Source organism: Rattus norvegicus, chromosome 16 (genome assembly GCF_021556685.1).
Source record: "Rattus norvegicus strain SHRSP/BbbUtx chromosome 16, alternate assembly SHRSP_T2T, whole genome shotgun sequence".
In the NCBI taxonomy this organism is placed as follows: domain Eukaryota; kingdom Metazoa; phylum Chordata; class Mammalia; order Rodentia; family Muridae; genus Rattus; species Rattus norvegicus.
In genome coordinates this window covers 55,914,812-55,941,163 of record NC_141549.1, presented here as the reverse complement: position 1 = coordinate 55,941,163, position 26,352 = coordinate 55,914,812, and the positions used below count along the sequence as shown (strand labels likewise).

The 26,352-nt window shown below is 40.2% G+C and overlaps 1 protein-coding gene and 1 pseudogene; one reads left to right on the top strand and one right to left on the bottom strand.

The window, feature by feature from the left end:
* Positions 1-26,352, bottom strand: part of Erich1 (glutamate-rich 1) — a gene marked incomplete at its 5' end in the record, with an annotated part of 52,793,804 nt that overhangs the window by 27,723,200 nt on the left and 25,044,252 nt on the right.
* Positions 6,567-6,917, top strand: LOC148000569 (large ribosomal subunit protein eL21 pseudogene; annotated as a pseudogene).

The following is a 26,352-nucleotide window of genomic DNA, read 5'->3' as shown; positions in this document are numbered from 1 at the left end:
AGATTTAAAGTAACGACTTCTCCTTTGTACACTGGCAAAACATTTAGGACTGAAGAGTGGGAAACCAAATTAAATTCATAATCATTTTGTTCTTTCTTCGGGCATTTAGAATGTCATAGAAGATTGCAGAAAAGATTGTAGGACAGATCGTCTGGTAGTGGATTAGATGAATGAAGAGGCAGGAGAGTCTATACACAGAGACCATGAAGGGACCCAGAAGAGTCCTCATTAACAACAGGAGCCTTTGATTCTTATTATATTTCTACATCAGATTGATAATCAGACATTCAAAACGTCAGTCATGTTCACCTTAGATCATTTACGACTTCTATGTGGCAAGGTGTTTTATTGGCTGTCTAGAAGGAGCCACACAGGAAAGTACAGTAAAAGCAGAGGAAATGAAGTGAAACGTGTCCAGTAGGAGCCAAGCACAAACGCCCATTCTTGCACTTTGCTGTTCTTTCCAGATGTGCAGAATTTTCTGGAAATGTCAGGGAGGTGGAGAATGGCTTATGGTGCCTAAAATATATATAATTGGATTCAATGACTAGAGTGCTGGAAAGGTGTGTTTCAGATATACCTTATGGAAAGAATAATCACAGGAGAAACCGTGTCTCGGCTTCCTGGCAGGCAACTTTCCTTCCCATCAGGAGGATTGCGAGTGTTATATCTGGCTGTCACACACTTTACTTTACTGCATATTAACACACTGTACATATATTAAGGACATAGTGCCAAGATGCCTGTACAATGTCTCTGTTTTAGCTCCCAGTTGGCTGGCAGATACTGTACATTTTTAAAAGTAAGATATATTGCTGTGGAACACGAGGAAATGTTTTCTTTATAGATCGAGGCTAGAGTGGGAAATGTGGAAATAAGTCAGTTGTGCTTCACAAAGCCTGTCCTTGGCGTTTAGCTCGCTTGAAATCACCCTGCCTTCATTAGACTGCTAGTTTTCGATTGTTCTTTACCTGATGCTGTTGGCAAAGCTCACCTTTCTAAAAGAAACTCTGTCTTTCCATGAGGTTGCATCTACAGATCTCTCATGATGAGGAACTTGGTGCAATCTTACTTCTCTCTAGGTCCCCATCATAACATCATTTTATGGTCATATGCCACGTTCTTTACCTATACAGGTAAAAAAAAATCTTTGAAAATCACATACCTGGAGTTAATTCCCCAAATTTCTACCCTGTCTTGTTTGCCTGATCCTATCATTTTCTCGACCAAAGTCTGTAACAAAGAACCATTTAGTCTTATAAGGAAAAGGGGTGAGGGGATCTTCCCATGAGGCAACTTTATCCTCTTTCCTCTATTCAGATTTTTCCAGTCGCCCGGCTATTCATTCAGTATCTGTCTCCTGAGATTTACTACCTATGGAGTACTAGACACTTCGGTGAACATAAAAATCTATTAGACGCCATCTCTGTGTGCAAAACTTTAGATTTTAGCAGGTAAGAAAATCTATTTCTTAAAGTAAAAGTATTAGATAGTAAAAGAAGTCAAAGCAAATGGATCCACCAAGCTCTAAAGGAGTACAGGAAAAGACACCAGAAGGATAAATCAGAAATATATTTACTTTATGACCCAGGAAACTGCTTTATGGGGAATGTCCCATTTAATTGGCAATAGGAAATCTGGTCGAATTTCTGAGTGTAGAGATAAAGTGGATGGATAGGAAACAGGGCTCGACATAACCGCCCTGGCAAACGGACAAGCGTGTTGCTTTGCTTATGTTGTGTGTGTTTATGCAGGGAAGTTGTGAGGCTGCTGACCACCTCAGCCGGCAGTGCTGGCCCTGTGCATGCTCTCAAGGGCAGATTCTGCTTCTCATACTATTCATTTCAGCTGTGCCTCTGACTCCTGGAGAGCCAAGGAAGGCTAGAAACCTTCATTTGTGCTCCAGCAGAAACTTAATCCAAACTGTTGTCTCCTGAAACCTGAGATTGGCAGGTAAGAGGAGGGAAGGCATACAGCTATAATTCCAAAATGAATTTCTGCAAACTGAAGACAAATTGGACTTTCTAGTTTTTTTTTCATGTTTCCCCACAACTACTAGTACAATCCCCAGCTGACATGCTCTAGCCACATGGTGCTTAAAACTTCTACACAGAGCCCATTACTCATTCGGAAAGCTTTACCGTTGGACCTCACCTGCTCACATATGAATACAAATACACATCACCTTCTGTGCTGTTTCTCCTCCCACCCCCAGGAGATCTCACAAATGCCTGCACAGTGAGGATAGACCTTTTTGAAACCAATTCTGTTTTAGAAGTGACTGAACATTACAGAGTGAATGAGTAAGTGCTCCACAAATTCAGATTATCATCCCTTCCAGTGTATGTGAAGCTGAAGCCACTCAGTAATGAACAGGTATAGCCTGGACCATGATGGGGGCACCTGCATGGTAAGATAGGTGCTCTTCTGTAAAGGGAGAGAGAGATACAGGATCTCTCCCCTCCTTTCCTCTCCCCTCCCTTCCCCTTTGCTCCCTCCACTTATCTCTTTTTTCCTCCCTTTTCCTTCCCTCCCCTCCCCTTTCCTTTGTGCTCCTCTCTTGCTTGCTTGCTTTCTTACACATATACCAAGAAAAACCACGTACAACATAACCAGGGGAAAATCTTCAACATAAGCTCAAAGGAATCGGCATCATCTCATACTTCCAGCTTCCAGAATTGCAGAAGATAGTTGTTTTGTTTTGTTGTTGCTGTTCTTGTTTGGTTTGGTTTTTATTAAATTTTCCTCTACCAAGTCTTTGTATTTGGGAATAGCAAGCTGATTTGGCTAAGACTTTTATCCACAGCAATCACACTCAGAATATCACCTTTGGACCTTTAATCTGACTCATGACTTGGAATATTGGGTCGGGTTATCTTATATTTTTACAACAAACTAACAAAAAACCTCTCAAAAATGCTAAGTAAGAAGATTGCATTTAAGAAAGTGCCATGGAAAATTAAGAATAAATTCAACTCTCTGTTGGGGAAAAAACTTTAATAAACCACTTTTCTTTATGATCCACTCCCTTACTGAGCCAAATGGCTTGGGTTTCTCAACCCTTTGTTCAGGAATTCTTGCAATAGCCCCACATTGCTTGGAAGATGGCAAGGCAGTAATTAGGAGGCAAGCGTGAAGGATTATTACACCTTCAGGAATTCTTTACCACAGCCTGGGCTGCCAGGGCCCATTTTGTGAATTCATAAGATGTTGGTTGAGATGCTGGGAAAGCCACTGATTGTCGGAAATGTGGTTATTAAACAGAAAGGAAGGTCCAGAGACCAAAAACCAAAAATATTCCAAATTTGGCTTTGGCTATATGAACATCTACATTACTCTATGCAATAAAATGTAAATAAAATAGCTCCATAGGTCTTAAAATATTAGACAGGAATGTCTTCTTGTGACTGAGTGCTTTGCAGAGCTCAGGTCTACAAAGCGTCCCAATTACTTAGAGTACTTTTGGGGTTACAGCCTTGCCCACCACTTTATCTAATGTTACAGGTGGATTCAAGGATGTCAGATCTACTGGCTTCCTCTAAAACCTGTTCTTATTTGTACATGGTTGACCAATCTCTTTGAGGTTCATGATTTCTTTCGAGTGTGGGCATATTGGGGGCAGCTGACAGAATGAAGAGCTCTAGTGCTTGTGAAGCTAGGGTCAATGGCATCACTAGGAATCTCTTCACCGAAACTGACCAATGGAGAGATGTTTTCTTCTTGGATTAAAGAAAGAGGGTGACACCATATACTTGTACACAGACACCAAGGCAGATCATGCAAACCTGTAATCAAGAACTTCTTCAATCTCCTCTCAAGCATATCCATACCCATTCATGCTTCCTATAACCTATGAAGAATACATACTTGTTACCTGTCTTTATCTAGTGAAATTAATGTGGGGTGTCATATACATTGGCTTTGTTCAGGAGAACTCTTGACATCCCGACCTACTCCAGAATCACTAAGTAGTATTTGGGAAGCAAAGTGCTCTCCAACTTTATCTAAGGAAACTGTACTTATCTGGAGCTTTATACAGGGTTATGTCTAACCATGAGTACTTAATTCCATTCATGAGATTACATTTGTCATATTGGCACTTGAAGGTAGCATAGGTCTGGTTCATCGTCTAGGTAACTTCATGATCAAGAGCTAAGAAAGATATAAAGGGAACATAAAAGATTCCATGTTGAGATTATTGGTCAATGGGTATACAGTGGTATATTATCCCAGAAGTACTTCAGTAGAGTTTTAAGGATCCAAGGATACTGTATAACCAAGTGAAATTAAAGCAAAAATTATCAATTATGTGAGCTTCAAAGAGGACTCAAGACACTCAACTATATTTATGTTCCATCCATTTATTACCAATAAGTATACCCATAAAAATACACACTTCAATAAAGAGCTGTAATCTACTAGGGTAAACTAGTTCACACTGCTCTAGTGGCTTCCCTTTAGTGAAACAGACAGTAAATAAGCAGGTTAATAAAAGAGTCCAAATTCAGAAGAAAGTGTCAGGTGACACTGGCAGAATCTCTGGGGGAAAGCTGGGATGGCTGGAAGGCATCTATCCTCTAAGGTGGGTGACAGAAGAAAGGCAATGACTAAAGCTTCAACAATGAAGAGATGAGGGGAAATTTATAAATTGGAACAGAATAAGAGAGACTCCTTTCTAGTGTGGTCAGTTCTGAGCAGGTTGTGCCCAGCTCCTAGTGTTGTGTAAACTCAATTGCAGAGGGTGGCAACCGTTGGATAGAAGACAATCTCCAGAAATATAAAAGTGTTTTCATCACCAGATAACAAAGGCAGGATAGGCAATGATGACGGATATAAGAGACAAAGGCCTTGCAGCTGATGGAAAGCAGGAACCGAATAGCAGAGATTGGATGTGGAGACCCTAAAATACATTTAACATTGGACGTATCACTGTGCAGACTGCAGTCTGCTTCAGGGTCCTCATATCATATAGGTGCAGGAAAAGGTCATTCCTTAGCACTTGGCCAGGGCAGTGACAAAAAGACATTCTTTATAAGAATCCCTGTTCAGAAAGGGCACACCAATGGTTGTCCAGTGACGGGCAGCCCTAAACACAGAACACAAGTACAAGTACAGGTGCAATAAGTTATATTTGAGAATATTTATGTATATACAAATACATATATGCATGCAATAGCAACCATGTAAAAAGAGAGGCCAGGAGTAGGAAGGAGAGCGGGGAGGGGTATATGAGAAGATTTGGAAAGAGAAAGGGAAAGGAGAAATATTGCAAACAAAATAAGAACCTCACGAGTAAACAAGCAGAAAACTAGAATGAGGATGATTGTTCATAGAAAATATATGTTTCCAAGAAAAAAATGGAATTTGTAACTGTTTTTGGATGTATAACTGTTATCTGGACACTTTATATTCTTTTCAGGGAATAAAATATGGGGATATTTGAAGGTATATGGATGGGTAAATCTCGAAAGTTTTTCCTTAAAAGAGTGTTTCCTTACTGTTAATGTCAGAGAGGGGAAAATGTATTGAGGTTGAGAATTTTCATATGATTTTGTGAGAATCTCATTCCCTGTTGGTGATTTTATAATTCACATGCAAAAAATAAAACTGCATTTCAAATTATTTTGGAAGTCATAGAAGAACTAACAGTGATCTGTTCATTTGTCAGAAGAGCCTTCCAAGATGATAACTCATATTATTTTTAGTATTTAAAATACTAAATACAATTTTGTTTCGGGTATTTTCATATAGAAGCAAGTACACACAAAATAAAATTCTTGAATCTGTCTTTTACAAAACAATTTGTGCTCCATTGGTGGCTAGGGAGCTAAGGCAGAAGTCCTTTACTGGCAGCTCATTCTAGATGCCCAGAGTAAATGTCAGGAGACCTATTCTCTGAGATTTGGCCTGTCATATGCTTCAATCTAGAAAGGCAAAATCTCTTAAGTCAAAATCATGTGGTGTTTCAAACCGTAAAATATGATCTGAGTCAGACTGCAGTGAAGTTCCCTAGCTCCTCAGAAGACAGAGAATGATGGAAGCTGTTTACAGGTGCTAGGGTCAAAGGCACTGTACCACAAATTATTTGTCATCAGAAAATGCCAAAGGCAGTGAGTGCAGAATGCAAGACAAGAGACAGACGGACTCTCAGTGCCTGTTTGCCCATCCAGGAAAGAGATCTCTTGGGGGTGGGAAGTCAATTCTTTCTATCTTTTCAAATAAAATTTTACATTTTTCTTATATTGTAATTCTTTATTAATTTCCCATTTCAATTCTTATTAGAGAACTCCTTTTCTCTTTTTCCTTCATCTTTTATAGACTTATGGATTTAATAGACATCTAATAACTGCTGAACATACCCATGGTATTTCCTCCAAAACAGACCATCATTTAAGACATAAAGCGAGGGGCAGCCATCTTCCAGTAACTTGCCAAAATGATGAACACAGAAGGAAAGAGGAGAGGTACTTGGTATATGTTCTCTAGACCTTTTAGGAAACATGGAGTCGTTCCTTTGGCCACATACATGCGAATCTACAAGAAGCGTGATATTGTAGACCAAGGGAATGGGCACTGTTCAAAAAGAAACGCCCCATAAGTGTTACCACGGCAAAACCGGAAGAGTCTACAGTGTCACCCAGCATGCCGTGGGCATCATTGTAAACAAGCAAGTTAAAGGCAAGATTCTGGCCAAGAAGATCAATGTGCGGATTGAGCACCACAAGCACTCAAAGAGCAGAGATGGCTCCCTGAAGCAGGTGAAAGAGACCGATCAGAAGAAAAAGGAAGCCAAAGAGAAGGGTACCTGGGTTCAGCTGAAGTGCCAGCCTGTGCTACCCAGAGAAGCCCACTTTGTGAGGACTAACGGAAAGGAGCCTGAGCTGATGGAGCCCATGCCATACGGATTCATGGCCTAATGGACACAAAGGAATTAAGGAGCTGGACTGCAAAGTGTTTTCCAAAAACAGACATAAATAAAGTGAGTCTTAACAAATGAGATTTAAGATAATTTCCTGCAATCTGTCTTATCACAATGCAAGAGAAGCTACAGAAAGTACAAACTCCTATCATGTAAATAACATACCGTTGAAGGGTAAATGGGTTGGATAAGAACTCAGGAGAGCAAATAGCATAGCCATTGCAATCATGAGGCCACCTCAGCTGTGTTTGCCAGCATTGGTCCTGCTCAAGGCTATGAAGAACCACTTATGGATAGGAAATGAGCTAATGTAGCCCAACCTCCACTCCCTCAAATTATTGACTACTGATAGATTCTAGAGGGAAGGGAGTCATTATCTACAGATATGTATGTACCCATTCACTGGTAAATTCATCACACAGATAACCCTGATTAAACTCTCTAGCTTACTGTGATGGTTTGTATAGGCTTAGCCCAGGGACTGGCATTATCAGAGAGAGAGTGCGCTGGCTGGTTTTGTGTGTCAACTTGACACAAGCTGGAGTTTTCACAGAGAAAGGAGCCTCCCTTGAGGAAATGCCTTCATGAGAACCAGTTCTAAGGCATTTTCTCAATTATTGATCAAGGGTGGGCAGGCCCATTGTGGGTGGTGCCATCCCTGACTGACAATCCTGGGTTCTAAAAGAAAGCAAGCTGAGCAAGCCAGTGGAAACAAGCCAGTTAAGAAATATCCATCGATGGCCTCTTTATCAGCTCCTGCCTCCAGGTTTCTACCCTGTGTGAGTTCCAGTCCTGACTTCCTTTGGTGATGAACAGCAATGTGGAAGTGTAAGCTAAATAAACAATTTCCTCCCCAACTTACTTCTTGGTCATGATGTTTGTGCAGGAATAAAAAGTCTAAGACAGAGGGTGTGACCCTGTTGGAGTGGGTGTGGCCCTGTTGGAGTGGGTGTGCTCCTATTGGATTAGGTGTGTTGCTGTGGCCTTTAAGACCCTCCCCCTAGCAGCCTGGAAGTGAGTATTCTGCTAGCAGCCTTTAGATAAAGACATAGCACTCTCATGTACTATGTTTGGGTGGACACTGCCGTGCTCCTGCCTTGATAATAATGGACTGAACCTCTGACCCTGCAAGCCAGCCCCAATTAAATGCTGTCTTTATAAGAGTTGCCTCTACCATGGTGTCTGTTCACAGCAGTAAAATCCTAGCTAAGACAGTTTCAAAACAAAACAAAGAGATATGAACATAGAGAAAAGTCCTATAGGGAGAAGTAGGATTGGTAGGGGATTGGAGGGAGATAAAAATCAAAAGGCAAAGTAATCAGAATGCATTTTGTACATGAATAAAAGTATAAAAGAATAAATTTACTCAGTAAAAACAGATTGGAAAAATTATCTCAGGCCTTCATTTCTTTGCAGTGGTCTGCTGCTCTCTATTTGTGAGATTAAGTTGAAAGAAAATAACATAACTTATGCATATTATTGACTGAGCAAATGCAAGCTATTTATGTCACAAAATTTAAAGATCAGTGTCGTACAGATACCTTCTTTTGCAGATACCCCAAAAAATATGGCCGGATGAGAAAATAAAAACATAACATACCAGAAGTAAGGGAATAGAAAGAAAGAGTAGAAACTCTTATAGCAATAAGTGCCTATATTAAAAATAAAAACAGATCCCAAACAAATAATAATACATCTCCATATATTAGAATACAAGACCAAGCAATTCCACTCCCACTCAGATTGAACAAAGTAGATTGAAGCGTTCAGACAAGAAATTAGTGATATTAAAAAAAACCGCCAAATAATTCACAATGAATGAAATAAACAGAGTTAGTTCTGGAAGAAAGATAAACAAGATTAACCCTAAAGTAGCCAAGAGAAAGAAAAAGGTCCAAATTAATAAAATGAGAGATAAAGAGGAGACATCACACAGATACAAATGGAATTCAGCTGCTCATTAGGGCATATTTTGAAATTTGCTACAATAAGTTGGAAAATTGAAAAGAAATAGGTACATTTCTATACACATATGACAGGTAAGAATTAAGTCAAAAGCAACTAAACAATTTAAAATACATTATCACAAACAATGATGCTGAGGCAGTAATAATAAATCACCCAACAAAGAAAATCCCGTCTGGTGTGGCTGGGAAGATAGTTCAGTCAGGAAAATCCTGCTTTATATGCCAGAGAATATGAGCTCAATTCCAAAACTGAAAAAGCCAGCTGTCATGTCAAGTGTCTGTCATCTCAGGACTGATGTGGCAGAGAAAGATGCAGGCTAGCCCTAAACTAAACAGCAAGCCCCAGGTAATGAGATAACTTGCCATAAAGAAACATGACAGATTGCACTCGAGGAGATACACCCCAAGGTGAGCCTCTAGCCTCCACATGTACACACAAATGCTCCCACACCTAAACACACACACACACACACCACACACACACACACACACACCACACATACACACACACCACACACACACACACACACACCACACATACACACACACCACACACACACACCACACACACACACCACACACACACACCATACACACACACCACACACACACCACACACACACTCACCACACACACACACACCACACACACACACACACCACACACACACACACCACACACACACACACCACACACACACACACCACACACACACACACACACACACACACACACACACACACACACACACTCACATGAATGCATGCACAAAGAAAACAAGCCAAGCTCAGGGCATGATGGATACACTCTAGAATTCTATCTACTGTTAAAGAACTGACATTACTCCTCCTCCAACTATTCCATGTGAAAAAAGGGAAGAAGATGGCTACCAAACTCACCTTATGAAAGCAGTATTATCCTGATATCAAATAAGAATGCAGTAAACAAAAAAACAGGTCAGTGGCCAATATATCCCTGGTCACTATTTACAATGGATGCACACCAATATAAATTAAATTTCAGATAATGAGAAAAGCTATAGATAAGCAAAGAAAATAAAGAATACCTGAGGAAAAGGGAATATAGTTCTATATATTAAGTTATTGCTTGGGCATGTATGTAAAACTCAATGTAAAAGACATTATTCTACAAATAACCATTATTTTTTCTCTGTCTTCTCATACACAGACAGAGAAAAAGACACACACACACATATTTATATACATATATATATATATGTTGTATTTTGTAGGTCTTGTGTCATGTTTCTGCTTATTGAATGGTACCCTGTCCTATGTATGTTATTTATTTAGTTATTTTTACTTTCAATGAATATTTGGTTGGCCTCCAACATATTGTTCAATTGAACATACATATATACATACATACACATACACATATACATATATATATATATATATATATATATATATATATATATATATATATATATATATATATATATATGTCTGAGCAAAGCTCTTCCAGGGTTATTCCCAGGAATGCAGTTGTTTTGCTCTGAAAGTACAACAAAACATTTTCACCAAATCATTTTGCAAAATGTAATTCTGTGATACTTTGTTTCCAGTAGAACATGCTGGTTACTATTCATCCCTGTTCATCACTTTTTCCTTGTATGATGGGTACAAGCGAAATTGTTCTCTTTGCATTTTATGTATTCAATTAGGAGTTACACTTCTCTTTATGTACATAGTACATGGTGAGTTTCACAAAGTAAGATACTTGTTCAAAATTGTTCATTTTCTATGAATTCCTCCCCATGTTTTAAGTTTTAAATCGTGTGTGAAGGGGAAAGGGATGCTACAGCTCACATATGGGGGAGGAGGACATCTCACAAGAGTCCATTCTCTCCTTCCATCACATGGGTCCAGGGATCAAACTCGGGTCTTAAGGATTAGCAGCAGGTACCTTATGAGCATCTAACTAGCTCTAAATTGCCTCCTTTAAAACTTTTATATGTATAGATGTTTTGCTTTCATGTATGACTATATACCACTTGTGTATCTGAGACCCACAGAGGCCAGAAGAGTATCAGATTCCTTTGGACTAGACATACAGAAGATTGTGAGAGACATTGTGGGGGTTGGCACCTAAACCTGGTTCTCTGCAAGAGCAGCCAGTGTTCTTTACCGCTGAACCACCTCTCACAAACCACCGCTCTTGTTCTGTGATAGAAAAGTCTAACACAAAATTCTTCAGAGTGCAATCTTTACATTTGCTTTGCTGGTTCTGTTAGCAGACAATCCTCTGTGGGTCTCTCAATTTCTGATTTCTTGTATGCAGAATCACTAACAGCCTTGGATTTGATCATCATTTCACAGATGTTTGTACAGTGAATAGCCCAGAAAGACACAGTCTTCCTCTGAGGCAAAGGGAATATTTGATATCCAGTGTAATAAAGATAGTATCTCCCTCTGTCACTAACACTGGACAGGTTTACTTGAAGCCTTCTATAGCAGGTTGAGGTTTTCTAAACATGGGATTTTCTTGGCTATAATGCAAATCCACTGTTTGTAGAACATCTAACAAAGCCCAGTTGCACTGTCCCAGTGGACTGTGGGAGACATATGGTGGTAGGGCAGGCTACCAACACAGATAGGAAGTTCATACTTCCTGCTGTATACTGAATAACCAAATCCTTTGTCTTGGCCCCAGGAATCTCCTGTTTCTCACAATTCTGTCCACCTACTTGCTTCAAGTAGCAGAAACATCTCAGACTGGGTAATGGTTTCCCTCAAACAAAACCTAACACTTATGTGTTATAAATTATGCCCTTTTTAATTATTTCACGATCATTTCCCATTTCTTACAAGCTGAACCACAAGGGTATTTTCCTATTTTCTCATTGTCAAAGACTAACATTTAGATCCAGAAACCAGATTTTCATATTGCTATTATATTAGCTGTTGTTTTTGTTTTGGTTGTTGTTGTTACTAGGGATTGAACCTAAGACCTCAGGCATGCAAGGCAAGTATTTAATTGATATTTTAATATATAACTTTTTGTTGTTATTGTTTTAAGACCAAGTCTTGCTAAGTTGGCCAAGCTAGCCTCGAACTCATTTTCTTGCCAATGCATCTCAGGTACTTGCAATGGCTCTGACTCATCTCCCCCACACAGCTTTGATTACATGATGTTACTACTGGTGTACGTTCGGTCTTGATACAGTGTGGGAGAATCAGGCTCAGTATTGTCTCAGTACTGTGAACTAATTGGCATAATTTGACTTAACAAGTACTCTATTCTTTCCCATTGATTTTTGATACCTTCTCAAATATTTTACTATTGTCTATATATAAAAGCTGATCTTTGAGTAGTTTCCTTTAAACAGTTGGCTATTTCTTTTTCCATGCTACCACCGTGATCCTTTGTTTAATGTGACTTTGTAATCGGTCTTTGTAAAATAGACAGTGCTTCCTTTGCAAATTATTTGAGCTAGTTTTGGATACCTCTTTGCTGTATTGTTTAGAGTCAATATTTTAATTTTTTAAGTAAATTATTGTCAGAGGTTTCATTGGAAATATTTGTCTGTTGCCAAAATTATAAGTTGCTCTCCACAAACTGACAGCAAGTCCCCAAATGGGGAAGACAACACCTACACAACTCATTGAACTTGAAGAAGCCAAGCTGGTGCCTACATAGAGCCTTAACCCCTATGTTCTAGCATCTTTGGTACAAGTAGTTACTCTATATACTACCTAAAGAAAAATGTAAACATCAACTTTAGCTATGAGACCTTTGATCGATCTACAGTGGTGTACTACCTACAAAATATGATGGGGGCAATGGTAGTCAAAGGAATAACCAACCAATATCTGATTTGAACTCAGTCCCACTCCACAAGATGATATCCATACATGACATTCTTGGTGATAGATAGCTCAGGGACCTAGGGTAAATCCAGATACTACTGTTCACAATTACTGATGCTCTGGTGTGCTTATAGACATACATAGAGCCTAGCATGGCTGCCCTCTGAGAGGCCCAACAAGCAGCTGAAAGAGTCAGATGCAGATACTTACACCCAACCGATGGAGAGAAGTTGGTGAGCCCTGTGGTTGAATTAGGGAAATGCTGGAAGAAGCTGAGAAGGAGGGTAACCACATAGGAAGACAAACCTGGACTCCCAAGATCTCTCAGACACCGAGCCACCAACCAGGCAGCATAACACTAGCTGGCATGAGCCCCACCACCTCCTAACACGAAACTGAGGACTACCTGGTCTGGCCTCAGTAAGAAAAGAAGCACCAAACGCTCAAGAAACTTGAGGACTTCAGGCCTCAGGGAAGGGGAGGTCTAGTGGGGTGGGGATAGGGTGGGAACATCTTCTTGGAGATGGGGTAGGAGGGATGGGATGAGGAATTGTTGAGGGTGGACCAGGATGTGGATAATGACTGGACTGTAAAAAAAGATTAAAGAATAATTTTTTTTAAAAAAAGCAACAACAAAAACAAAACAAACAAAAAACAGAACAATAAAATGACATTCTACTGTACTTGTAGATTAGTGCTTTGCTTAGAGAAGCTTCCTCCTGCAGCAAAGGGGAACAAACATAGAGACCCAAGCCAGACATTATGCAGAGAGTGAGAGAGATCTGGAGACATTCAGCCCTAATGGACTGTCTCTGTAAAATCCCTCCTCCTCAGGCCTCAGGGAACCCTATGGAAGAGGAGGCAGAAAAAGTACAAAAGCCAGAGGCGAAAGAGTACACCAAGAAATAACACCCTCTAAACCACCATGAACAAAGCTCATAAACTCACAGAGACTGGAACAGCATACACGGAGCCTAGATGGGTCTGCTCCAGACTCTCTGCACAGAAACTGTGGTTCCTAGTTCAGTGTTTTATGGGATCCCTGAGTGTGAGAACAAGTGAGTCTCTGATTCTTGTGCCTTCTCTTGGGCTCTTTTTCTTCCTTGTTTGTTTTGTCTAATTCCAATGTGTTAGTTTTTGTTTTTATCGTATTTTATTTTACTAGTATCTCTTAGATACCTGTTTGGTATCGAATGAGAGACAGAAAGGAGGTAGATCCTCAGGTACAGAAGAACTACAAGTTGTGGAGGGAGGAGAAACCATAATCGGAATATATTGTGTGAAAAAAGTCTAATTTTCAATAAAAGGAAAACTATGTTAAAAATATATTAAGCCAGGTATGGTAGTATACTCAGGATGAAGACGCCGGTAAGGGTTTGTGAGTTGAGGCCAACCAGGTCTACATAGTGAGTTCCAAGACAGCCAGAGCTATGTAGAGAGATCCTGTTGGGAAAAAAAGAAAAGAAAGGAAAGGAAAGGAAAGGAAAGGAAAGGAAAGGAAAGGAAAAGAAGGAAGGAAAGGAAAGGAAAGGAAAGGAAAGGAAAGGAAAGGAAAGGAAAGGAAAGGAAAGGAAAGGAGAGAAAAGAAAATTAGGCTATTTACAATTTTTTAAAGACTCCCTTAACTATTATCTGTCAGCATTCTTTCTTTCTTTTTCCTTCTGTTTTTACCTGGCCTAGTTGGATAAACTTTCACTTGTCCCTAAGAGTGTGCTGAGTTGCAGTTTTTTTTTATGTTGCATTCATTGACCACAAAAATCATGCATCTTTTATAATATTCACCCTTTAATATACAAAAATTTTGCATTATGTTTCTACTACACTAATGCATATTTACTGTTCCATCCATGCTGTTTGGGCCCTGAAATCCTGACGAGGTAAGGACATAAAGGGCAGACACACAGAACAAATATAGCAAAGCTGGAATCAGGTAGAGCTTGGCTTCTCCCTTAACCTGGAACCTTGGCATGATTGTTGAGTACAACACAGAGGTAGCAGTTAGTTCATCTTGGTAGAAGGTCTCTCTGGGTGACCAGTCTCAGGCTGTAAGCCTCAGGAGAAAGCTACTGTTGCTTAGTCTTTGCACGCACTGATCAATCATCCTCAGACTTTGGAGGAAAGTTTTACCACTTATGTTAAGCCTGACCCTGGGTAATGGCTTTGCCAACTTCCGGTGGTTCGGAGGCCTCAACACAGCTAAGCCCATGGCAACAATGCGCATGCACTCAGAATTTCAGCTGCCCAGAGCTTCCTTCACTCCCTATACCCCACTAGTTTGTAAAACAACCCCTGAGTCCTTTGCTATTGCTTAACTGCGTATGAAAACTGAAAATGAAAGCGTATTTGTTTTGACTGTAATGATCCTGTGTATTTACTTTTACTGAGATAAGTCCTGTTCTACTGGAAAATCATACATATGCTAATCCATGAAGAATGCTTTTCCACAGGGATGCACACGGTCCTAGAAGGATTATTTTGTAGCTCCCGAATCAGACTGGATGAGTTAAGGGATCGGGGCTGTTTTAGTTCTTTATCTTCAAGTGCTAATAACTAAAATCAGTGTGTGTGGGTAGGTGGGGTTGAATACCTCTCTCTGAATAGATAGTGCTCAAGTGTGTCCTACCTACCTCTCTATAAACAAGGCAAATCGATATAATAGATACCTTGGGTATAGTTTTCCACACTTCCGATTCAAAAGCTTCTTTTTCTACTATATTTGCTGCCCTTTTAGCATCTGGCATGGTGCTTAACAGAAAATACCACCTCTGTAGGTAGCTGTTGGTCGGAACTGTCAAATGTTCCTAAGCAATAAATACACCAATACTCATTGTGCTTTTAAAACACTGCATCAAATATACATCCTAATAGTAATAAACTTATTCATGTTACTGTGAAATGCAAGTTTGGGTAAAAAATGTCACTGAACAGGACCCCAGGAAAGCTCACGTATTTCATAACACATACTGGAAATGCTGGCTGTCACACGAACCTACAGGGTCCATTTGTGTTGAACAGGCAAATGACTAGCATACATGTGGGACCTAGATAAGGACATGAATCGATGTGATTCTCTGATGCTCAAGTGTGAGTAATGAGAAGGCACCCTGATTACAGTATAAAATGATGGACCATCTGGTAACAATCAGCCCTTATTGAATTCAGGCACTGGAGTTCATTAGTTTCACTGATGAGAACACAGTGAGGCCCAAATCAAAGTCTTAGGCCCTGCAGAGAATTACCTTCCCTCTGTAACTGAGCCCAATGCCTAAGTCCTAAAGCAACTCGGAATGTCTCATCTCAACACGATGAGTGTGGAGAGGGTGCTATTTTAAATTGAACCAGGAGATGCAACCAGGAGACAACCTCAGCTGTGATACTTGTCATTTTGGAGTATGGAGTCTTTTCTTCAATTACAGGTAATCTAGAAGAGCACAACAACACATTTAGTATCCTTTGAAATTCAGTGTTCATGTGGCGCTTTTCTTGGCTCCAGTTCAAATGAAAACAGATCCATCCACACCAAGTTATCTCCATTGAAGTCTGATCGGAATGCTTTAGAGGCATCGTCAGAGTCGTTAGTGTCTGGTGGCATATACAGAGGAAAAAGCCAACAGCTTTATTTTAATATATGATAAAATAAATGCCTCCCTTTCAATAGAAATGCCCATCTGAGAAAGCGAAGGGCCTGGTGAGCCCTATTCTCTTGTGTCCCCTCACAGTCTAACAATATCAGGACTTGCTGCTCTTGCTTTTGTTTTTAGCTAAAGGCTTATAAACAGTTATTTTCCCAACGGCCAAGGTAGAGCTGTGGGCACCAGCCTGGAACGTCAGCATTTATTATGTACAGCGTGTGGTAGGGGGCTTAGCTGGTTTCAGTAGGAGGTCTCTGTAAGGGAGCAGTCTGGGGCTGTAAACATCTGGAAGCTGGAAGCTACACTCACTGCTGGGTGGTTTCTAAACACTCTTACTTACACATGCTGTCGACACACTCACATGGACTAGAGGACAGCTATACCAATACCAAGTCTGACCCATATGGGGAAAAGCGTTGCCATTCCTTTGGACTTGAAGCATCAGCTTCCTGACATGGCTGTGCCCATGTTAAACAATACACATGCACTCGGGGCTTCCTGAGCTTCCCAGACTCATCAAGTGATGTGAACATGCAAAGCTACAGTGATTTTACTAAGAGAGCTATTCCCTGTTGCTTTGTAAACTTAAGATATTCCAAGTTTAATATGCCTAGTCCAAGGAAGAAGAAATGTTGTGACCAATTATTTGCTATTGTTAGACTATTACAATTCAATGCTTGGATCTTGTGAAATATTAAAAGCTATTGAAGTTTTCCAACAAATATAGGATAACTGCATAGAGATTTACTTTCTCTATAAATCCTGCTGGGGAGGTCACAGGTCCCTATGGGAACTCACTACTATGGTTTTGCTAGAATCATGTCACATAGGGTTGATCAGGCCTGAGCTCCAATTAGACAGCTGTTGGTTGCCTAGAGAAAACTGCCACTTTTATGCCATTACACATCTTGCTGAGCTGGGCAGGACTCCTGATTGTACCTCTCCCTTGGCAGCTTGGTTAGCACCTTCCAATTTTATGAGAAGTATACCTCAGAGAGGATGTTTCCATGTTGGTTCAGCTCAACTCCTCCAAGCCCTGTGGCTGAAGTTTGCAACTTCTTCAGTAAACAGGGGCTCCTTCAAGCTCTGGAAGGCAGGCAAGGGCAATGATAGCAGCCCATGTTGTTTTGGGAGTCTCTTACATTCTCCTCACTGGGAGACTTTCTGTGCCTGGCAATAAGGATTATGATAGACAATCCATGGCTCTTAAATGGCCCATATGATGTAAAGCTCCCAGTAGATAGATGATAGATAGATAGATAGATAGATAGATAGATAGTAGACAGAAAGATATAGAGATAGACATAGAGATAGATAGATTAGATATAGATTATAGATATAGATAGAAAGATAGATAGCTAGATAGATAGACAGATATAGAAAGACATAGAGATAGATTAGATATAGATTATAGATATAGATTAGATAGATATATAGATATGCATATAGATATAGATGTGTGAAATTTTATAAATACACTTCCCTATGTATTTTTCAAGCACCTTTGTATTATGTATCTCTCTTTCTTCAATCCTTTTGCAGTATTTCTTTCCTCCTTCCACAACTAACCCTTAAGCCCCACTCCTAGTTTTTGCTATTTCTCCCTTCAGAGAACCTCTATCCTGCTATCCCCCTACATAGAGCTCCTTTCTTCTATGGTCCCTTTTTACCTTCCTGGTTTCTTTGGCTAATTCGGGTTATATTCAAGTTCCATAAATAAGGTCTAACATGGGACTTTCATCTTTCTGGATCTGAATTAGCTCCAAATTCAGCCATTTACCTGAGAACTTTGTGATTTATCTTTCCTTTACGGCTGACCAGCATCCCAATGTGTAAAGGTACCACATTTTTATTTTCCATTTCTATTCTGAGTTGAAGGACATTTAGGTTGTTTCCATTTCTTCGCTGCTGTGAACAGAGCAACAAAGAAGATAGCTGAGTGAGTGTCTCTGTAAGAGGACATCCTACTGAGCATGTGTCAAGGACTGGTGTAGCTAGGTCATATGGCAGATCCACTTTTAGCTTCTCTACACTGATGCCCGAAGTGGCTGTATTTGAAATAGTGCAACACTTAGCAAGGGTGCTGCTCTCTCTCCATCCTCACCAGTATTGCTGTTGGCTGTTTTCTTGATTTGAGCCCCTCTGACTGCTTAGGATGCAACCTCAAAGTAGCTTTAATTTCCATGTTCCTAATTGCTACTGATGTTGAGCTCTTATAAAGACGTTAGCCATTTTAATTTCTTCCCTTGAGAACTCTCTTTGCAGAGTCATACACCCACCCACTCCCTTTTTAAATGAGGTTGAATCTTTCCTTGATTTCTCTTTTGAGTTTGTTGTATATCATGGATATTCAACTACCTGTGATTAGAGACCCTTGAGGAAAACCTAGTGATGCCCTTTTTCCTAAAGTAAAATAATTGCTAATTGTATTTTAAATACTTATCCTCATAACCACAGGTAAGTGTAGCCACCACTTCTCATCACAGAAGCTTCGTTTTGCAATAAAGTCTCTTAGAGAGATCCACAACTGGTCACATTCTGTGATAAGTGACTGACCTTGGGTGCCCAATCCTTAGTGATACATCTGCAAAGACAATCTTTGCTGTTGAGGCTCAGGGAACATCACAGAAAGGGAACAGAAAGATTCTAAGAACCAAAGGACCAGGATTCTTGATCTAGATAGTGTTCTCTACATAGGACAAGGAAACTGCACCCAGGAAATTTCAACAGCATGGTTGCCTGAACAGGACCTGTATGTCAGTTTGGATGGGAGAAATTCTGCAAGGTCAGACCCCTAGAAGAAGAGCTACTGGAGGTCATTTTCACAAGTTGTCCAATTCTGTGATAAGCCCTTGACATATAAGAAATGCTAAACAGTATCAGTAAATTGTATACATGTGTATATGTGCTTACCCATGAGTGAAAAGATAATATATCTATAGAACATGTCATGAAATTAAGAGGGAAGAAGGGTGGATGATTCGTGGTGGAGGGAGAAGAAGGACTTGTAAAAAAAGATTGAGAGAAACATCCTGTGAGGCCCCACCCCATCCCAGAGGGAGTATCAGCATCTGATGTTTGCTGGGCATGGGTGTCACTTTCTGACATGCTGTAGCCACAGTAAGTTGCTATTGCACCATTGAATATCTTTCCACCCATATTTAGATAAGTAACACAGATGTAGGTACAGTGCTCTAGTATGAAACTCTCTAAAAATTAAGCACATTAAAATTTTGAGTAATGTTATCAAACTGCCTTTTAACTATTTTTGTTTATACCAGTAGATTAGAACTGCACCAAGATTCATCAGAGAAACTTATTAGAGAAGGGGTGGGTATTGCAGAACCCCATAACTCAACAAAGGACCTAAAATAAGTCCCTCAGGATAGCGATAAGACAGTCCCTAAAACTTAGGGACCATCTTAGAAGAAGGTCAGAAAAGAATGTAATAACCAAGAACGGGGAGATATGCAGAAGGATATATTTTCTGGGCATGCACTTGTGAGCCCACTGCAGTCATTGATGTCCGTGAAAGACTTGCACAAGATTGAGCCAAGAAATATCATGTGAGGCCCCACCCCATCCCAAAGGGAGAATCAACATTTGATGTTTGTTGGCCTATGGGTATCACTTTCTGACATGCTGTAACCACAGGTAAGTTGCTATTGAGCCACTGAATAGCTTTCCATCTATATTTAGACAAGAAATACTAATTAAGATCATTGGACCACACAGAAAAAGAACACATGAAAATGGGATGTAGGGTTTGAGAAGGAGACTGGAAAAAGTTACAGAGGAGGATAGAAGGTGGAAATTATTAAAATTCACTAAATAAACTGTGGTTAGCTATAAGTGTCTGCATCTGTCCTAGTCAGCTATCCTCTCAGAGGACAGCTATGCTAGGCTCCTGTTTGTATGGACATCATAGCATCAGTAACAGTGTCAGGCTTTGGTCCCCCACCTCTATCCCCAATGAGATGGATCCCAAGTTAGGCCAGTCACTGGACAGCCTTTCCTTCAGTCTTTGCTCCACTTTTGTCTCTGCATTTTTTAGACAGGAACAATTCTGGGTCAGAAATTTGACAGTGGGTTGGTAACCCTATCCCTCCACTTGGGGCCCTGTCTATCTACTGGAAGTGGTCTGTTCAGGTTCCCTTTCCCCACTGTTGGACATTTTGGCTAAGGTTACCCCCACTGAGTCCTGGGAGTTTCTCACATCCCAGATCTCTGGGACTTCCTTGAGGGTCCCCACCTCCACCCCTAGAAGCTACATATTTCCATTCATTCTCCTCTGTCACCTCATGACATCAGCAGCCACACAAATGCAAACTTTTAAAAGATTTATTTATTTTCAATGTGTTTATGTGTTTCTGGGTGTATGTAGGCACCCACCTAAGTGAGAACAGCACATCCCCTCAATTTAGAGTTATATGAGTTGTGAACTGCTAAATGTGGGAGGATGGAAATCAGACCCAGGTCCTTGGAAGAACAGCAAATGCTCTAAGGTCAACTTTTAAGGAAGCCATTCAAAAACTATTCTGGATACCAAAGGATAAATAAATAAGTTTCTCTGTGTCTTGGAATTTTACACTGTGAACTGACACCATTACCAAGGCAACTCTTATAAGGACAACATTTAATTGGGGCTGGCTTACAGGTTCAGAGGTTCAGTCCATTATCATCAAGGCAGGAACATGGCAGCATCCAGGCAGGCATGGTGCAGGATATGCTGAGTTTTACATCTTTACCTGAAGACTACTAGCAGAATACTAACTTCCAGGCAACCAGGACTAGGGTATTAAACCCATGCCCACAGTGACACAACTACTCCAAGAAGGCCACACCTCTTTTAATAGTGTCACTTCCTGGCCCAAGCATATATAAATCATTACACTCTGTTTTATAATTTCTAATACATATAATTCAGCTAAAGTAACATTCATTCAGCTTTTTTTTTCAAATACTATGGAATTTTTGTTTCTGTACAATTTGATAAATGCCATTTCTACAAAATAATTCCTTCCAACCAAATTGCTGAACTATAACTAACTTTATAACTTGGTTATTATTACATATTCAGCTATTTCAAAGGTTTCATTCTAGTTTGTTATTAAGCGAATAATATGTGTTTGAATTGTACACTTTTCTCCAACTGTTAGCTTCTACTGATCAAAAGGTTGTAGGAAAACATTATAGTAATGTAAGCTAGCTTCCCAACCCTCAAATCCAGTCAGTCACCTAGTGGAAGACTTCCAGCAAGCAGGTCTGGCAGGGACCATGAGTGAATGAAGTGTACATCCATTCCAGGCCTAAGCAGTAATTTAAACAAACCGTAATTGAAGAGGCTCACATGTTTTTAAAGAAATAATTCATATGGAAAACATATGGTATGTAAAAGCTAAGTTTTGCTCATGTCTTCTCCAACTTGTGTCTGAATGTGTGTGTGAATGTGTGTTTAGTATGTGTACAAGTTCATATGTGTGCATTTGTGCATGCGAACATACCACAAGCATATATTTATTTGTAATGTGTGCGTGTATAGTTTAGGTATGTTCCTGTGTATATACATGTGCATGTGCATGTGCATTGTCACAGATCAATGGCACCTGAATTCTTTCATTGCTCATTACCTTACTTTTTTATTCAGAGTCTTCTAACCTAGAACTCATAAATCTGCCTAGTCTGGCTAACCAGAGATCCTCCTGTCTTAGAGACTTCTACAATTACAGAATGGAGCTTCTTTTTTTTTTATAACTGAGAGCTAGAGAAGCTAGAAAAGCCAATACCTATGAAGAGCTTGTGCATAACTACCCAGATGGTATTTATGTTTACCCAAGGCAGCTCTACTGTTGAATGATCAGAAATGGTCTCCTAACGAATAAGAAAGAACAGGAGGAGGTGGGTATTTTTGATCTTGGCTAAATGTTTAGCCAGGCTGACTGCATTTCTAAAACTTGTCCAACCAGAATCCTAATAGACTATCAGAGAATCAGCTCCCGAGTGGGAAGGAGTTAGTGTGGCTCTCACTAGTTATATCAGCACTTAATTTGACCCTTCCCTACAGCCAGTGAGCTCTAATTATCTGTTCTAATGGGTCTCAGAGGGAGGGGTGGGAACCTGTAGCTTGTCATGGATAATGCTGGAGAGGAAAATATTTTCTGTTAGGCTTTTGCATACATCATACAATTCATACAGAAATGTTTGTCTTTGTAATTATGCATTGCTTGGGCGGTTATTATTTTTTTATTCCCATACCAGCAAAAAAAAAAATCCTTTTGCATTAACAGACAGCATAAAACATCCTAGAGTTTAAAACATTCAAATGAATATCTTGATGTTCACCTGAGTGTACTCTCTTTTCTGAAAAAAGAAAAAAGTATGTATGTAAACATGTCATCTCCACTGTTCCTAGTACCTCTTTTGAGACCTCCATTTTTGCTTACCAAGATTCCTATGAATCTCCCCATTCTTCCTCCTCCTCAACCCTATGTACACAAAGGAGCCTAGTCACTGTGGCTTGGGGTGGTTCCCACCCATGCTTCCCTTAAAACTTCAAAAACTCCACAGTTCTCTATCAGAAGTCTTTGTGGGCTTTAATCAACTGAGGGAAAAGTTGTGAGGGTGTACTGTGTATAGAGTAGGAGCTTCCAGCCAGGGCCATATCAGCTTGTTAATGCCCATTGTGGTTGAACTCTGATAGTTCCGGAAACTCCAGTAATTTGCAATTCTAAAACTAAAGTAACTTGTTTCTCTACATTCTTGCTTTCCCTGTCTTGTGGACTCCTAGTAATGTTCAACCAGCAAAGATGTTTGCACATCGATTTAACTGAGTACTCCCTGATTATTCTTAGCCACAGAGGAGCTGTGGACTAAAGGAAACCTTTCAATCTGTTTCTGAGAAGGCTAGGCTGATTCCATGACAGGCTTCAAATTGGCAGTTTAGGAGACCAGGCCTAAACTCAGGCAAGACAGTTACTAGAAAAAAACCCAGGCTTCAGGCAGCCAGTCAGGAACGCCCCTGCCACCTGGCCTCAGGAAAGGACAGTGGGTCAGCAGCAGCTTCCAGACTTCCCCAGTAACAGGTTCCACCCCTGGTAATAATTCTGGAATGCCTAGAGATAGAGTAAGATAAAGTTCATCTACCTCGGAATTCCAGTGTGCTTTAAATTGAGCCTTTGAGCTCACTTGCTTATCATCTCTGTCTTGGTAATGGGGAGACCCCAGCATGCTGGACTTGTGCAGAATAAAACACTTTTTTTCCTTTACATATTATTTGAGTCCAGGTATCATTCTTCAGTGAATCATGGACCCTTACACATCCTGCTCCTCTTCCTGTGGGACCGGCAACTCTGCCCCATCCCTCCTCAGAGATACTCCTATGCTGCTGCTGTCTGCCTATCTGGCTATAGCATTAATATCTTTTCCAGTAGCTCACTTACATAAAACAACAACAAAAACCTGTCCAGTGTCTCCCTTGATCCCTAAACCAAAGCCTTTCCCAAACACCAGTGGGCCAAAATACATGTAAACTGGTATCTAGTCACTCTTGGTTCTGTTAGTTTCTTTGAGACACAGACAAGCAATGCTTAAATTTCCACAATGCCTCTATTAATGTGCATATGCCCCACTACCTACCCAGCTACACCATCCCCATCCCTACAATCAGCCCATCTCTACCATCTGGTACCAACTCCTTTTTCTGATTCAACCAAAGCACAAGTCACCTGTACGGGCTGGATTTTTGCTTCAACTTGACGTAGGCTAGAGTCAACAGTGAGAAAGAAGTCTCAGGAAATGCCCCCTTGAGATATGGCTGTAGGGCATTTTCTCAATTGGTGATCAAGGTGAGAGGGCCCAATCCATGGTAGGTGGTTCTATCCCTAGGGTGATAGTCCTGGGTTCTAAAAGAAAGCAGACTGAGCAAGGCAGGGGAAGCAAGTCACACCCTCCACGGCTTTTGCATCAGTTCCTGACTCCAGGTCCCTCCCGTCCACTTTCTGCAGTGAGGGACTACAGTGAGGGAAGTATAAGCTACCGTTTCCTCCACAACTGGCTTTATGCTCATGGTATTTCATTGCAGCAATGGGAATCCTGACTAAGACACTGCCCAAATCTCTACTCTCACAGTACAGGCTCTACAAAAACATCTCACTGTGAATTTATTTATTTCTATCATTAAAGCATTGGAATGACTTTCAACAAAAATGCCTTTCACAAAAGAGATTCTTTCATCTTTCAAAAGTATTGATTTGAGGAGGAAGCAGAGTTTCTGAGTCCCAAGTGGGAAGACAAAAATATCAACTCTTTTAGAATTTCTGGGTTAGCATACCAAGACTCTCTGTGGAAGATGTCCTGCCATTGGCCTTTAGGAAGTAGAAGATCACCTACCAGAAAGCCTAGAAAACAAAATCAGGGATAAATATTTAACCTGCTTCTATAGAAGGAAGATTGTTCTGAAACAGATTCCCTGCTTAGAGTCCTTCAGGGGCTTGCCAGCATCCGTGACCCTACATCTGTATGCAATACAGTTTCCTGATTTCCAACTGCCTTTCACAGCTTAGTCTAGGCCATGCCCTTCATAGGGCCAAGCATGACAAACTCATCTCCAGGTTTCGAAGGCCTCATTCCTTTGAGTGAAGACACTGTTAGATGGAAATTTTAAAAAGAAAATTGGAGCTGGAAGCCAAAGTAAAGGAGTCTATGACTCCCCCCACCAGTATCTTGGTTAATCTTTAAAGGAAGAATATATCACCCCTCCCTGACATTCACACACCACAGGAGGGATAAAAAAACAAAACCTAATTTAATCTGTTCATCTGTGCTTTTACAATGCTTTATGAAAGGAGGAGGAGGAGGAAGAAAAGGATAAGGAGGAGAAGGAGGAAGAGGAGGAGGAGGAGGAGGTCTCTTCAGTTTTATATTAATAAAACACTGCTCCAAACACTCACTCTATCTCTATTGACTCCTGGGTTTGTAGTCATCTTTAATGAGATAGAAAGGGTTTATAGGTTATGGCTTTCCATGCCTTTTATGATGGCCAAAAGAAGGGTGACATTTGCAACAAATTAATTGATCTTTCCCTTTTGCTTTGATTTTAATTAAATGAAATCATTGGATTACCTACAATATACTCTGGGGACAAGTTTGGTCAGGGGTTTCTAATTTCCTAAATTTAATTTTACCAGTAAAAATAATTTCATCTCAGTCCAAACGTAGATAGATATTAGTTACTTTACCAATGAACATGCTTATTTTTTCTTATTATGTGAGATTTTTATATTCTGTTTCTCTTCTGACTTTGTTTTCTTAAAGCTAGCTACGAAGCATTGAGCAGATTTCATGACCCATCCCATTTTCCTCCAAATGGCCACTGTTCCATGTTCTTTCTCAGTCACTCTTGTGCCAACTCCTCTGCCTACTTCTAATGTCTGATTTACCTGACACAGGTCAGAGAGCCTGTTGCCAGGATCATCATGGTACAACCTAGGCAAAACTAACTTGGCTTTCTTCTTTTGTCTCTTCCGACATTGCAAATCCATTTAGCTTCTCTCTAAATGTTACTGTTTATTTTTTGAATTTAAATTTTACTTTTTGAAAACTCCATATATGAGTAGTATATTTACATGGCTTCCACCTCTCCTTCCCCCTCTTTCAACTCCTCCTTAGACCTTGGCTTGCAATCATGTAATCCACCATACCTAAGGTTGTCTTTATTTTTATTTTTATTTTTTTGAGGGATTTAGGGAAAAAATGTGGGTTCCCATGCTTGCACGCAAACTTTGTACCAACTGTGCTATCTCCAATCCCTTCACGAGTATCATCTGAGTCACTAAAACAACACTCAGCTTTCCCAATCACACCAAATAAGAGAAGCCACTCAGGCTTATGTTCCTCGATATAGAACCTCAGGATCCGGCAACATATTCTTTTCCTGGAGGTAATTCATTTGAATATCAAATTTGTAGCATTCAGATTAAGAGAAATAAATGCACTGTTAGTCA